Source organism: Anser brachyrhynchus (assembly GCF_964034855.1).
Source record: "Anser brachyrhynchus genome assembly, contig: SCAFFOLD_47, whole genome shotgun sequence".
In the NCBI taxonomy this organism is placed as follows: domain Eukaryota; kingdom Metazoa; phylum Chordata; class Aves; order Anseriformes; family Anatidae; genus Anser; species Anser brachyrhynchus.
Window position 1 is genome coordinate 44182 of NW_027663839.1, and position 14947 is coordinate 59128.

General features: G+C 47.4%; 1 long non-coding RNA gene across 1 annotated transcript in view; it reads right to left on the minus strand.

Moving 5' to 3' along the window:
* Nucleotides 1-10494: 10494 nt before the first annotated feature.
* Nucleotides 10495-14947, minus strand: part of LOC308186756 — a 712511-nt gene continuing 708058 nt past the window's right edge. The window contains exon 2 of the long non-coding RNA XR_013944252.1: nucleotides 10495-10597. This is a non-coding gene — a long non-coding RNA (uncharacterized lncRNA). The remainder of the gene's footprint in view (nucleotides 10598-14947) is intronic.

Genomic DNA, 14947 nt, shown 5'->3' on the forward strand with positions numbered 1-14947 from the left:
TTCCAAGAACCAGGAGGTTCGGTGAAAATAGGGCTAGTGCTATTAGAGGGGTGATTATTAGGGTAAGCCCTAAGCTGTCTTTAATGGAGAAGTATGGGTGGAATGGGATTTTGTCGCAGTCTGATACGATTCCTAGTGGGTTATTTGAGCCTGATTCGTGTAGGAAGGTTAGGTGGACTAGGGTGATTCCTGCAATTAGGAAGGGCAGTAGGAAGTGGATGGCGAAGAATCGGGTTAAGGTTGGATTGTCTACTGAGAATCCTCCTCAGGCTCATTCTACTAGAGTTTGCCCAATGTACGGGATGGCTGAGAATAGGTTGGTGATTACGGTGGCCCCTCAGAATGACATTTGTCCTCATGGTAGGACATACCCTACGAAGGCAGTTGCTATTAGGGTGAGTAGGAGGATTACTCCTGTGTTTCAGGTTTCTTTGTATAGGTAGGAGCCGTAGTAGAGGCCTCGTCCGATGTGTAAGTAGATGCAGATAAAGAAGAGCGAAGCACCGTTGGCGTGGAGGTTGCGGATGAGCCATCCGTACTGGACGTCTCGGCATGTGTGAGCTACTGAGGAGAAGGCGAGTGAAGTGTCTGCGGTGTAGTGTATGGCTAGTAGCAGGCCTGTTAGGATTTGTGTGGCTAAGCAGATGGCTAGAAGGGAGCCGAAGTTTCATCAGGCAGAGATGTTGGAGGGGGCGGGTAGGTCGATTAGGGAGTTGTTGATTATTTTTAGTAGGGGATGGGATTTGCGGATGTTAGGGGCCATTAGTGAGTCTGTGTGTTATTAGGATTATTACCAGGATGGAGAGGGCGAAGGATCCTAGGTAGGCCTTAATTAGCCCTGTGTGTATTGAGGTTGCGGCTTTGCTTGCGGCTACTTGTAGTTCAGCAAGGCCCTCTGGCCCTATTTTTTTGAGTCAGGAGAGGTCGATCAAGTGTAGGGCAATGTTTTGTCCCTTTTCTAGTAGGTTTTTGGAGAAGAATCGGTGTACTAGGGGGTTGAAGTACCCTAATGCAGAGGAGAAGTTTATGAGGGGGTTTGGTTTGGGGTGAGTGAGGGTGTGTGTTATGTTCGATAGTTCTAGGGCTAGGATGATTCCTAGGATTGTTATGAGGATGGCAGCAGTTTTGGTGATAAGGGGTATGGTTATTGGGGGGGTTTTGGTTGGTGTGATGAAAGAGGTAATGATTATTCCTGCTGTAATGCTGCCTAGGGCGAGTCGGGTTAGGGGGGCGGTGATTAGTGGGTTGTTTTCGTTTATTGATACTATTGGGGGGATTCGGGTTTGTCCAGCTTGGACTAGGATGGTTATGCGGATGCTGTAGGTTGCGGTGAATGCTGTGGCTATAAGGGTTAGGAGTAGGGCTCAAGTATTTAGGTATGATGTGTTTAAGCTTTCGATGATGAGGTCTTTTGAGTAGAATCCGGCTAGGAATGGGGTTCCTATCAGCGCCAGGTTTCCGATGGTTAGGCAGGAAGTAGTGACTGGGAGTATTTTCTGTAGGCCTCCTATCTTTCGGATATCTTGTTCTCCGTTTAGGTTGTGGATGATAGACCCTGAGCATAGGAATAGTATGGCTTTAAAGAAGGCATGGGTTGAGATGTGTAGGAAGGCTAGTTGTGGGAGGTTTAGTCCGATAGTGACTATTATTAGTCCTAGTTGGCTGGATGTTGAGAAAGCAATGATTTTTTTGATGTCATTTTGGGTTAGGGCGCATGTGGCAGCGAATAGGGTTGATAGAGCACCTAGGCATAGGCAGGCAGTTAGGGCTGTCTGGTTGGTGGCTAGCAGGGGGTGCATGCGGATGAGCAGGAAGATTCCGGCTACTACTATGGTACTGGAGTGCAGTAGGGCTGATACTGGGGTGGGGCCTTCTATTGCTGCGGGCAGTCATGGGTGGAGTCCAAATTGGGCGGATTTTCCTGCGGCTGCGAGGATTAATCCTAAGAGGGGGAGGATTGGGGTTTGGTGGGGGTGTACGGCTTGTTGGATCTCTCAGGTGTTGAATGTTGAAGCTAGTCATGCTATGCTCAGGGTCAGTCCGACGTCTCCGATTCGGTTGTAGATTACGGCTTGTAGGGCGGCGGTGTTGGCATCTGCTCGGCCTTGTCATCAGCCGATGAGAAGGAAGGACATGATTCGTACTCCTTCCCAGCCTACGAATAGGAGGAATATGTTGTTTGCGGTTGTTAGGAGGAGTATGGCGACTAGGAATGTCAGTAGGTAGGTGAAAAATTTTGTTACGTATGGCTCTGAGGCCATGTATCATATGGCGAATTGTAGGATTGATCATGTTACAAATAGGGCGATTGGAAGAAATGTTATTGAGTATTGGTCTATTTTTAGGCTCAGGGGGATTTTAAAGTTTATAATGAATTTTCACTCCCAGTGGCAGGTGACAGATTCTATTCCCGAGTAGATGAATGCGGTTGTAGGGGCTAGGCTAATTAGGAATGCGGTTTTAACAGCGCGGGTGGTGGCTTGTGGGGTGTTTTTAAAGTTTTTAAATAGAAATGGCAGGATGATTGGGGTTAGGAGGATTGTCAGCGTGAGTAGTGTGAGGGAGTTGATTAGTAGTGTGGGGTTCACTCCTTTTACTTGGATTTGCACCAAGATGGGTGGTTCCTAAGACCAGTGGATTGCTGTTATCCTTTAAAAGTAAGGGGGCTGAGGTTTTAGGCTCAGATGTAAGAGTTAGCAGCTCTTGTTGGTTAAACCCTCCCCTCGGCAGGTAAGAAGGTTTGAACTTCTATTCTTAGAATCACAGTCTAATGTTTGGTTTAAACTATACTTGCATGAGGGGATTCCGGAGATCAGTTCGGGTTTGAGGATTAGGAGGAATATTGGGATAATGTGGAGTGTTATGAGCAGGTGTTCTCGCGTGGTTGAGTTTTGCATAGATGTGATGTGGGAGGGGATTGAGCCTCGTTGGGTCATTAGTAGTATGAATAAGGTGTAGGAGGCGGTTAGTAGGGTTGCGATTCCTGTTAGGATGATCGTGAAGGCAGATCAGTTGAATAAGGTGATTATAATGGTTAGCTCTGCTATGAGGTTTGTTGTTGGGGGTAAGGCTATGTTTGTTAGATTGGCCAGCAATCATCAGGTAGCTATGAGTGGTAGGAGAGGTTGTAGGCCTCGTGTGAGTAGTAGAATTCGGCTGTGCGTACGTTCATAGTTTGTGTTGGCTAGGCAGAATAGTATGGAGGAAGTTAGTCCATGGGAAATTATTAGGATCATTGCCCCTGAGAATGATCAGTGGGTTTGGATTATTCCTGCGGCGATAACTAGGCCTATGTGGCTAACGGATGAATAAGCGATTAGTGATTTTAGGTCTGTCTGTCGTAGGCAGATTGAGCTAGTCATTAGGGCGCCTCATAGGGCCAGGGTTAGGAAGGGGTAGTGCAGGAGGTTGGACAGTGGGCCCATAAATAGAGTGACTCGTATAATTCCGTATCCTCCTAGCTTTAGTAGTAGGGCGGCGAGGAGTATTGAGCCTGCGATGGGTGCTTCTACGTGGGCTTTTGGCAGTCAGAGGTGTAGGCCGTATAGTGGGGCTTTTACTATGAATGCTATGAGCAGTGCTAGACCTGATAGTATTCCTGTCCATGAGGTGGATAGGGTTGGGTGGGTTAGTTGTAGGGTTGGCAGGTGCAGGGTGCCAATTTTCACGTATAGGTGTATGATTGTGATTAGCAGGGGTAGAGAGCTTACTAGCGTGTAGAATAGCAGGTAGATGCCAGCGCTTAGGCGTTCTGGTTGGTTCCCCCATCGGGTGATTAAGATTAGGGTGGGAATGAGGGTTGCTTCAAATGAGATGTAAAATAGTGCTAGTTCTGTGGTGGAAAAGGCTAGTAGGATGAATGGCTGGACTGCGACTAAGGTTGAGATAAAGATTCGTTTGCGTTGTAGGGGTTCTTGTTGCAGGTGGTTTTGGCTTGCTATGATTATGAGTGGGAGTAGTCAGCAGGATAGTACTAGGAGGGGGGATGAGATTTGGTCAATTCCTGTTCAGTTGGATAAAAATTTGTAGGGGTAGTAGGTTGGGATTAATCACTGTAGGCTTAGGGCAGCGATTAGGAGGCTGTATAAGGTGGTGTTAGTCCATAGAAATTTTGGTGGAGACAGCAGGGCTGTTGGAAGAAGTATGATTGTGGGTAGGATGATTTTTAGCATTGCAGGAGGTTTAGGTTGTGTAGATGGTCGGAGCCATGTGTGCGGGTGGAGGCTACTAGGATGGCCAGGCCTGTGCCCGCCTCACACGCTGAGAAGGTTAGCATGAGAATTGGTACCATGGTGAATGAGGAGACTTGGTTTTCGATGGATCATATTGATAGGCCTACGAATATCGATAATATTATGCTTTCAAGGCATAGTAGGGCGGATACTAGGTGGGTTCGGTGGAAGGCTAGTCCTAGTCCGCTGAAAATGAAGGCTGAGTAGAAGCTTAAATGTAGGGGCGACATAAGAAAGTTACAGGGTTGGCTGTAATCTGCTGGGTCGAAACCAGCTATCTTTTTGGTTAGACTAACTTTCTGTTATTCTGCTCATTCTAGGCCCCCTTGAATTCACTCGTAGGCCAGTCCGAGTGTTAGGAGAAGGAGGATCGCTACAGTTCAGGTGAGGGTCATTAGGGGGGATTGGAGTTGGACGGCTCATGGCAGGGGGAGTAGGAGGGCGATTTCTAGGTCGAATAGGACGAACAGGATGGCTACTGAGGAAGAATCGGACTGAGAATGGTAATCGAGCAGATCCAAGTGGGTCGAATCCACATTCGTACGGTGAGAGTTTCTCTGAGTCGGGGTTTATTTGGGCGAGTCAGAAGTTTAATGCGGTTAGGGCGGCGCTTAGGATTGATGATAGGGCGAATATGAACATGAGTGCGTTCATTGCTCTCCTCTGGGTTTATACCAGATTCTAGAGATTGGAAGTCAATTGTAATTAATATACTAGAAGAGCAAGATCCTCATCAGTAGATGGTTATGTAGAGGAATAGTCAGATGACGTCTACGAAGTGTCAGTATCAGGCTGCTGCCTCGAATCCAAAGTGGTGGTCTGATGTAAAGTGGAACTTGATCAGTCGGAAGAGGCAGACGGTCAGGAAGGAGGATCCGATGATTACGTGGAGTCCGTGGAATCCAGTGGCAACGAAGAAGGTAGATCCGTAGACGCTATCGGCGATTGAGAATGGGGCTTCGTGGTATTCTATTGCTTGTAGGGCTGTGAAGTAGAATCCCAGGAGGATCGTTAGGGTTAGGGCGTGGATGGCGTGTTTTCGGTTTCCTTCTGTGATGCTGTGATGGGCTCACGTTACGGTAACGCCTGAGGCTAGTAGGATGGCTGTGTTTAGTAGGGGGACTTCTATCGGGTTGAGTGGTTTAATTCCTGTTGGGGGTCATTGGCCTCCTAGTTCTGGGGTTGGGGCCAGGCTCGAGTGGAAGAACGCTCAGAAGAACCCTAAGAAGAAGAATGCTTCGGATGTGATGAAAAGGATTATGCCGTATCGTAGGCCTTTTTGGACTGTGGGAGTGTGATGGCCTTGGAAGGTGCTTTCTCGTACAATGTCTCGTCATCATTGGAGTATTACTAGGAGTATTGAGATGAGGCCTAGGGTTAGTAGTATGGATGAGTTGTAGTGGAATCACATGATTAATCCTGAGGTTGTGAGTAGGGCGGCGGCTGCCCCGAAGATTGGTCAAGGGCTTGGGTCAACTATGTGGTATGAGTGTGCTTGGTGTGCCATTAGATGTTTTCTTGTAAGTATAGGCTTAGAAGGAGCACGAAGACGTAGGCCTGGATTATGGCTACTGCTACTTCTAGGATGGTTAGGAGTAGTAGGATGATTATTGTTAGGATGGATACTGCAGGAAGGGTGGGTATTAATGCAATGGAGGCTGTAGAGATGAGTTGGATGAGTAAGTGTCCTGCTGTAAGGTTGGCTGTAAGGCGGACTCCGAGGGCTAGGGGGCGGATTAGTAGGCTGGTTGTTTCGATCAGGATTAGTGCGGGGATTAGGGGTGTAGGGGTACCTTCGGGTAATAGGTGGGCTAAAGAGGCTGATGGTTGGTTTCGTAGGCCTGTTAGTAGTGTGGCGAGCCATAGTGGGAAGGCTAGGGCTATGTTCATAGATAGTTGGGTGGTTGGGGTGAATGTATATGGAAGGAGGCCTAGAAGGTTGATTGTAAGAAGTATGATTATTAGGGATGTAAATATTATGGCTCATTTGTGGCCATTTTTGTTGAGTGGGACTATTAGTTGTTTTGTGATTAGGTGAAGGAGTCATGTTTGGATAGTAGAAAGGCGGTTGTTGATTCATCGGTTGTTTGGGGACGGGAATAGTAGGGCTGGGAAGAGTAGGGATAGTAGGATTAAGGGGATGCCGAATAGATTGGGGCTGGAAAATTGGTCAAAGAAGCTTAGGTTCATGGTCAGGATCATGGTGTGGGTTTGGTAGTGAGGGAGGTCTTATTTGATGGGGGGTTGGTTGTGGTGAAGGCTAGTAGTTTTGGTTGGATGAGGAGTGCTAGGGTTAATCAGGTTATAATTATGATTGAAAATCATGGTGCGGGGTTAAGCTGTGGCATATCATTAAGGAGGGGGAAGTCCCTCTTTGGCTAGCTTAAAAGGCTAGTGCTGTTGCATAGCTTCTTAATGATTAGGATGATGATAGAAGGGACGATCAGGCCTCGAAATGTGGGAGTGGGGTTGATTCTACTACAATGGGTATGTAGCTGTGATTAGCCCCGCAAATTTCTGAGCATTGTCCGTAAAAAATCCCAGGCCGGGTGGTAATGAATGAAGTTTGGTTTAGTCGGCCTGGGATTGCGTCTGTTTTAACTCCGAGCGTTGGGACTGCTCAGGAGTGGAGTACGTCTCCTGCAGTAATGATCACGCGGATGGGGGATTCTATTGGGATAACTACGCGGTGGTCAACTTCTAGCAGTCGGAAGTGGCCGTTGGGTAAGTCTGGGGTGGGCACTATGTAGGAGTCGAATGATAGGTCTTTGAAGTCTGTGTATTCGTAGCTTCAGTATCATTGGTGGCCGATGGCTTTTAGGGTGAGGTCTGGTTCGTCGATTTCGTCCATTATGTAGAGGATTTGTAGGGATGGGAGGGCGAGGAGTACCAGGACGATAGCAGGTAGGATTGTCCAGATCAGCTCTACTTCTTGGGCGTCTACAGCATTGGACGAGAGTTTTTCTGTTAGTATGTGGGCTAAAAGGTAGAGAACTAGGCTGCAGATAGCTAGGGCAACGATTAGGGCGTGGTCGTGGAATTCAACGAGTTCTTCTATGATGGGTGATGAGGCGTCTTGGAATCCTAGTTGGGAGTGGTTGGCCACATGAGATGTACAGGATTTTTACCTGTGATTTAGTCTTGACAAGGCTATGTAATTGGTTTACTAACGTCTCATAAGAAAGAAGCATGAGCGGTTAATGCAGTTGGCTTGAAACCAGCATGTGAGGGTTCGATTCCTTCCTTTCTTGTACTTGGACGAAGGCCGGTTCCTCGAAAGTATGGTATGGGGGAGGGCAGCCGTGGATTCATTCAGCGTTTGTGGTAGTTAGTTCTGGTTGTAGGACTTTTCGTTTGGCCGAAAAGGCTTCTCAGATGATGAATATTAGTATGATTACGGCTACTATTGAGATTAGGGAGCCGATGGAGGAAATGGTGTTTCATAGTGTGTAGGCGTCGGGATAGTCCGAGTATCGTCGGGGTATTCCTGCTAGGCCTAGGAAGTGCTGGGGGAAGAACGTTAGGTTTACTCCTGTAAATATTACCCCGAAGTGGGCTTTTGCTCATGTTTGGTGTAGGGTAAACCCAGTGAGTAGTGGGAATCAGTGAGTAAATCCTGCTAGAATGGCAAAGACGGCGCCTATGGATAGGACGTAGTGGAAGTGGGCAACTACGTAGTACGTGTCGTGCAGGGCGATGTCTAGGGAAGAGTTTGCAAGAACGATTCCTGTTAATCCTCCGATGGTAAATAGGAAGATAAATCCTAGAGCTCATAGTATTGGGGGGGTCTCATTTGATTGTTCCTCCGTGCAGGGTGGCTAGTCAGCTAAATACTTTGATTCCGGTAGGGATGGCAATGATTATAGTGGCTGATGTAAAGTAGGCTCGGGTATCAACGTCTATTCCTACTGTAAACATGTGGTGAGCTCAGACGATGAATCCTAGGAAGCCGATGGATAGTATGGCTCAGACTATTCCCATGTAGCCGAAGGGCTCCTTTTTGCCTGAGTAGTACGTGACTACGTGTGAGATGATTCCGAACCCCGGTAGGATCAGAATATAGACTTCTGGGTGTCCGAAGAATCAGAATAGGTGTTGGTACAGGATTGGGTCTCCTCCTCCAGCGGGGTCAAAGAATGTGGTGTTTAGGTTTCAATCAGTTAGTAATATTGTAATACCGGCGGCGAGTACGGGGAGTGATAGAAGGAGTAGGATGGCGGTAATTAGTACGGATCAGACAAATAGTGGGGTTTGGTATTGTGAGAGTGCGGGGGGTTTTATGTTGATGGCTGTGGTGATAAAGTTGATGGCCCCAAGGATGGAGGAGATACCGGCTAAGTGGAGTGAGAAGATAGCCAGGTCTACTGAAGCTCCGGCGTGGGCAAGGTCACCTGCTAGGGGAGGGTAGACAGTTCAGCCTGTGCCGGCGCCAGCTTCTACAGTGGATGAGGCTAGTAGGAGGAGGAATGATGGGGGGAGGAGTCAAAAGCTTATGTTGTTTATTCGCGGGAATGCTATGTCGGGGGCACCGATTATGAGGGGGACTAATCAGTTGCCGAATCCTCCGATCATGATGGGTATGACTATAAAGAAGCTTATTACAAAGGCGTGAGCGGTAACGATTACATTGTAAATTTGGTCGTCGCCTAGGAGAGTTCCTGGTTGTCCTAGTTCTGCGCGGATTAATAGGCTGAGTGCGGTGCCGACTATTCCTGCTCATGCCCCGAAGATGACGTACAGGGTGCCAATATCCTTATGGTTAGTGGAAAATAGTCATCGGTTGATGAAGGTGACGGGTAAGATGGCTGAGTGTTGAAGCGTTAGGCTGTAGTCCTTTTTACAGAGGTTTAATTCCTCTTCTTATCGGCTCTGTAGTGAAATTCATGTTGAGTTGCAAGCTCATCGATGCGCACTAGGGTGCGTCAGGGTCTTTGTAGGCAGAAGCCAATTGGTTTAGGCATTTAGCTGTTAACTAGAGTTTTGTGGGATCGAAGCCCATCTGTCTAGGGAGGCTTTAGCTTAATTAAAGCGTCTGACTTGCATTCAGAAGATACAGGTTAATATTCTGTAAGTCTTAATGTGCAGAAACTAAGAGGGTTTAACTCTTATTTAAGGCTTTGAAGGCCTTCGGTTTGGGGTGTTATCCTAAGTTTCTAGACAATGGCATGTATTATTGGGGACAGGGGAAGTAAGAGGATTGATAGTGAGGCAAGGACCGCAGTAGGTGTGCTTGGGGCTTTGCTAGTGTATCATTGTTTTATGTGGTTAGAGGAGTTGGGGGGAAGGGTAATTGTTGAGTGGTATGCGAGGCGTAGGTAGAAGAAGAGGCTGAGCAGTGATAGCATGGCAATTGCCATGGCTGCTGGTGTTATTTCCTGTTTAGTTAGTTCTTGGATGATAAGTCACTTTGGTATAAAGCCTGTTAATGGGGGGAGGCCTGCTAGGGATAAAAGTACTAGTATTAGGGTGGCGTTTAGCACTGGGGTTTTTGTTCATGAGGTTGTGATCATGGATAGGTTAAGGGCTTTGATTTTGTTAAGGGCTAGGAATACGGCTGATGTTATGATTGTGTATAGGTAGAAGGTAAGTAAGGCCAATTTGGGGCTGTAAACTAGGATGATGGCGATTCAGCCTAAGTGGGAGATGGACGAGAAGGCTAGGATTTTGCGTGTTTGTGTTTGGTTCAGTCCTATTCAGCCTCCTAGTGCTGTTGAGGCTAGGGCCATGGCGGTGAGTAGAGCTGGGTCGAGGGATTTGGATGTTAGTAGGAGCAGGGTTAGTGGGGGGAATTTTATGAGGGTCGAGAGTAGCAGGGCTGTTATTAGTGGCGATCCTTGTAGTACTTCTGGGAATCAGAAGTGAAATGGCACTAGGCCCAGTTTAATAGCGATTGCTGCTGTCAGTAGTAGACAGGAGGTTGGGTGGTTTATTTGTGTGATGTCTCATTGGCCGGTGACTCAGGCATTGGTTATGCTAGAGAATAGGACCAGGGCGGAAGCAGCTGCTTGGGTTAGGAAGTATTTCGTTGCGGCTTCTACTGCTCGTGGGTGGTGGGATTTGGCAATTAGGGGAATGATGGCTAGTGCGTTGATCTCCAGTCCTGTCCAGGCCAGAACTCAGTGGTTGCTGGAAATTGTGATTGTGGTGCCCAAGATGAGGCTGAAGGTTATGATTGGGGTCGCGTAAGGGTTCATTAGTAGAGGAGGGGGTTAAACCATCATTTTCGGGGTATGGGCCCGATAGCTTGATTAGCTGACTCTACTAGAAAATAATATAAGGGAAGTATGGAGAATTTTGATTTCTCTTGTGTGGGTTCAATTCCTACTTTTCTAAGGTCAACAGGAAATGAGAGGGCTGTTATACCTCTATGTTCACTTTATCATAGTGACCCTTTGTAGTTCAGGCACATTTCCTTATGTAAGGAGGTAGGCCTGCATAGCAGATAGGTATGCTGATGTGTCAGAGGCACAGAGCTAGTGTGAGGGGTAGGAAGTTTTTTCATAGTAGGTGCATTAGTTGGTCATATCGGAATCGTGGGTATGAAGCTCGGACCCATAAGAAACCAGAAGATAGTAGGAGGACTTTTGTGGCTAGGATGACGGGGAATAGTTCTGTGGGTGGCCCTAGGGCGCTTGGGTTTAGGAATATGATGGCTGTAAGTGTATTTATTAGCATAATGTTCGCATATTCAGCTAGGAAGAATAAGGCGAAGGGTCCTGCGGCGTATTCAACGTTAAACCCTGAGACTAGCTCAGATTCACCCTCTGTGAGGTCAAAAGGAGCTCGGTTTGTCTCTGCTAGGGTGGATACGTATCATATTATTGCTAGGGGTCATGAGGAGAAAATGAAGTATAGAGGCTCCTGTGCGATGGCAAAGGAGCTGAGTGTGTAGCTTCCGCTTAGTATGATTATTGATAGCAGGATTATGGCCAGTGTCACTTCGTATGAAATGGTCTGTGCTACTGCCCGTAGGGCTCCGATTAGTGCGTATTTTGAGTTCGAGGCTCAGCCTGATCATAGGACTGAGTAGACGGCTAGGCTTGACATGGCTATTAGGAAGAGAACTCCGAGGTTTAGATCTGCTAGGGGAAATGGGAGTGGTAGTGGTGCTCAAGTGGTGAGGGCTAGGACAAGGGCTAGTATTGGTATCAGAATGAATAGAAGTGGGGAAGAGGTAGAGGGTCGGATGGGCTCTTTGGTAAATAGTTTCAGTCCGTCCGCAAATGGTTGAAGTAGGCCAAAAGGCCCGACAACGTTAGGGCCTTTGCGGGATTGTATGTAGCTTAGGATTTTCCGTTCTACTAGGGTTAGGAAGGCTACGGCAATCAGGATTGGGATGATGTATAGGAGGGATATAACGAGGCAGCTTAGTGTTGTTATTTGAATCATGGGTGAAGCTAGGGAGAGGATTTGAACCTCTGGGGAAAGGGCTTAAGCCTTCTGCACTTGCCGGGCTCTGCCACTCTAGCTGGTCCTTTTCTAGGATTGAAAGTGGTGGGGGAAGGCCCTCTTCACGGTTTAGTTGGTTTCACTGCTTAGAGGGGGGGGGCGTGCTTGTGGTATTGGCCCCACTTTCCCGGTCCTTTCGTACTGGGGAGAGTGTGTCATAGATAGAAACCGACCTGGATTGCTCCGGTCTGAACTCAGATCACGTAGGACTGTTAATCGTTGAACAAACGAACCCTTAATAGCGGCTGCACCATTAGGATGTCCTGATCCAACATCGAGGTCGTAAACCCCCCTGTCGATATGGGCTCTTGAGGGGGATTGCGCTGTTATCCCTGGGGTAGCTTGGTCCATTAATCAATTATATTGGGTCTGGTCACTGTTAGCACTTTGAGGGGTAGCTCTAGGTAAAGAGGTATGGTCTTGTTTTTGGAGGATTTGTTCTCCTCCAAGGTCGCCCCAACCGAAAAATATCAACCAGGCTCTGCGATGGTAGTGGCCCCAGTGGGGTTGATTGAGGATTCGCGGTGGTCGTTGATTTTTAAGTTCCACAGGGTCTTCTCGTCTTATGTTCACATCCCCGCTTTTGCACGGGGAGATCAATTTCACTGATTATCTGTGAGAGACAGTTAAGACCTCGTTTAGCCATTCATACAAGTCTCGATTTATGGGACAATTGATTGCGCTACCTTTGCACGGTTAGGATACCGCGGCCGTTAAACCTAAGTCACCGGGCAGGCATCACCTTCAATACATGTTTAATTTGCTGAAGGCTATGTTTTTGGTAAACAGAAGGGCCTTATTAATTTGCCGAGTTCCTTTCACAGATTTTAATCGCTCTTATAGGCGCTCCTGAGTCGGGTTAACAGGGTTAGTTAATACGTGGTCTTGTAGGGGTTTTTGTATCTGTCTAGGTCTGTTAATAATGTTTCTATGTAAGCTTGCGCCGTTAGAGGGGTGTGGCCCTGTACATGAGGGGCCTAGGATGATTCCTAGGATTGTTATGAGGATGGCAGCGGTTTTGGTGATAAGGGGTATGGTTATTGGGGGGGTTTTGGTTGGTGTGATGAAAGAGGTAATGATTATTCCTGCTGTAATGCTGCCTAGGGCGAGTCGGGTTAGGGGGGCGGTGATTAGTGGGTTGTTTTCGTTTATTGATACTATTGGGGGGATTCGGGTTTGTCCAGCTTGGACTAGGATGGTTATGCGGATGCTGTAGGTTGCGGTGAATGCTGTGGCTATAAGGGTTAGGAGTAGGGCTCAAGTATTTAGGTATGATGTGTTTAAGCTTTCGATGATGAGGTCTTTTGAGTAGAATCCGGCTAGGAATGGGGTTCCTATCAGCGCCAGGTTTCCGATGGTTAGGCAGGAAGTAGTGACTGGGAGTATTTTCTGTAGGCCTCCTATCTTTCGGATATCTTGTTCTCCGTTTAGGTTGTGGATGATAGACCCTGAGCATAGGAATAGTATGGCTTTAAAGAAGGCATGGGTTGAGATGTGTAGGAAGGCTAGTTGTGGGAGGTTTAGTCCGATAGTGACTATTATTAGTCCTAGTTGGCTGGATGTTGAGAAAGCAATGATTTTTTTGATGTCATTTTGGGTTAGGGCGCATGTGGCAGCGAATAGGGTTGATAGAGCACCTAGGCATAGGCAGGCAGTTAGGGCTGTCTGGTTGGTGGCTAGCAGGGGGTGCATGCGGATGAGCAGGAAGATTCCGGCTACTACTATGGTACTGGAGTGCAGTAGGGCTGATACTGGGGTGGGGCCTTCTATTGCTGCGGGCAGTCATGGGTGGAGTCCAAATTGGGCGGATTTTCCTGCGGCTGCGAGGATTAATCCTATGAGGGGGAGGATTGGGGTTTGGTGGGGGTGTACGGCTTGTTGGATCTCTCAGGTGTTGAATGTTGAAGCTAGTCATGCTATGCTCAGGATCAGTCCGATGTCTCCGATTCGGTTGTAGATTACGGCTCGTAGGGCGGCGGTGTTGGCATCTGCTCGGCCTTGTCATCAGCCGATGAGAAGGAAGGACATGATTCGTACTCCTTCCCAGCCTACGAATAGGAGGAATATGTTGTTTGCGGTTGTTAGGAGGAGTATGGCGACTAGGAATGTCAGTAGGTAGGTGAAAAATTTTGTTACGTATGGCTCTGAGGCCATGTATCATATGGCGAATTGTAGGATTGATCATGTTACAAATAGGGCGATTGGAAGAAATGTTATTGAGTATTGGTCTATTTTTAGGCTCAGGGGGATTTTAAAGTTTATAATGAATTTTCACTCCCAGTGGCAGGTGACAGATTCTACTCCCGAGTAGATGAATGCGGTTGTAGGGGCTAGGCTAATTAGGAATGCGGTTTTAACAGCGCGGGTGGTGGCTTGTGGGGTGTTTTTAAAGTTTTTAAATAGAAATGGCAGGATGATTGGGGTTAGGAGGATTGTCAGCGTGAGTAGTGTGAGGGAGTTGATTAGTAGTGTGGGGTTCACTCCTTTTACTTGGATTTGCACCAAGATGGGTGGTTCCTAAGACCAGTGGATTGCTGTTATCCTTTAAAAGTAAGGGGGCTGAGGTTTTAGGCTCAGATGTAAGAGTTAGCAGCTCTTGTTGGTTAAACCCTCCCCTCGGCAGGTAAGAAGGTTTGAACTTCTATTCTTAGAATCACAGTCTAATGTTTGGTTTAAACTATACTTGCATGAGGGGATTCCGGAGATCAGTTCGGGTTTGAGGATTAGGAGGAATATTGGGATAATGTGGAGTGTTATGAGCAGGTGTTCTCGCGTGGTTGAGTTTTGCATAGATGTGATGTGGGAGGGGATTGAGCCTCGTTGGGTCATTAGTAGTATGAATAAGGTGTAGGAGGTGGTTAGTAGGGTTGCGATTCCTGTTAGGATGATCGTGAAGGCAGATCAGTTGAATAAGGTGATTATAATGGTTAGCTCTGCTATGAGGTTTGTTGTTGGGGGTAAGGCTATGTTTGTTAGATTGGCCAGCAATCATCAGGTAGCTATGAGTGGTAGGAGAGGTTGTAGGCCTCGTGTGAGTAGTAGAATTCGGCTGTGCGTACGTTCATAGTTTGTGTTGGCTAGGCAGAATAGTATGGAGGAAGTTAGTCCATGGGAAATTATTAGGATCATTGCCCCTGAGAATGATCAGTGGGTTTGGATTATTCCTGCGGCGATAACTAGGCCTATGTGGCTAACGGATGAATAAGCGATTAGTGATTTTAGGTCTGTCTGTCGTAGGCAGATTGAGCTAGTCATTAGGGCGCCTC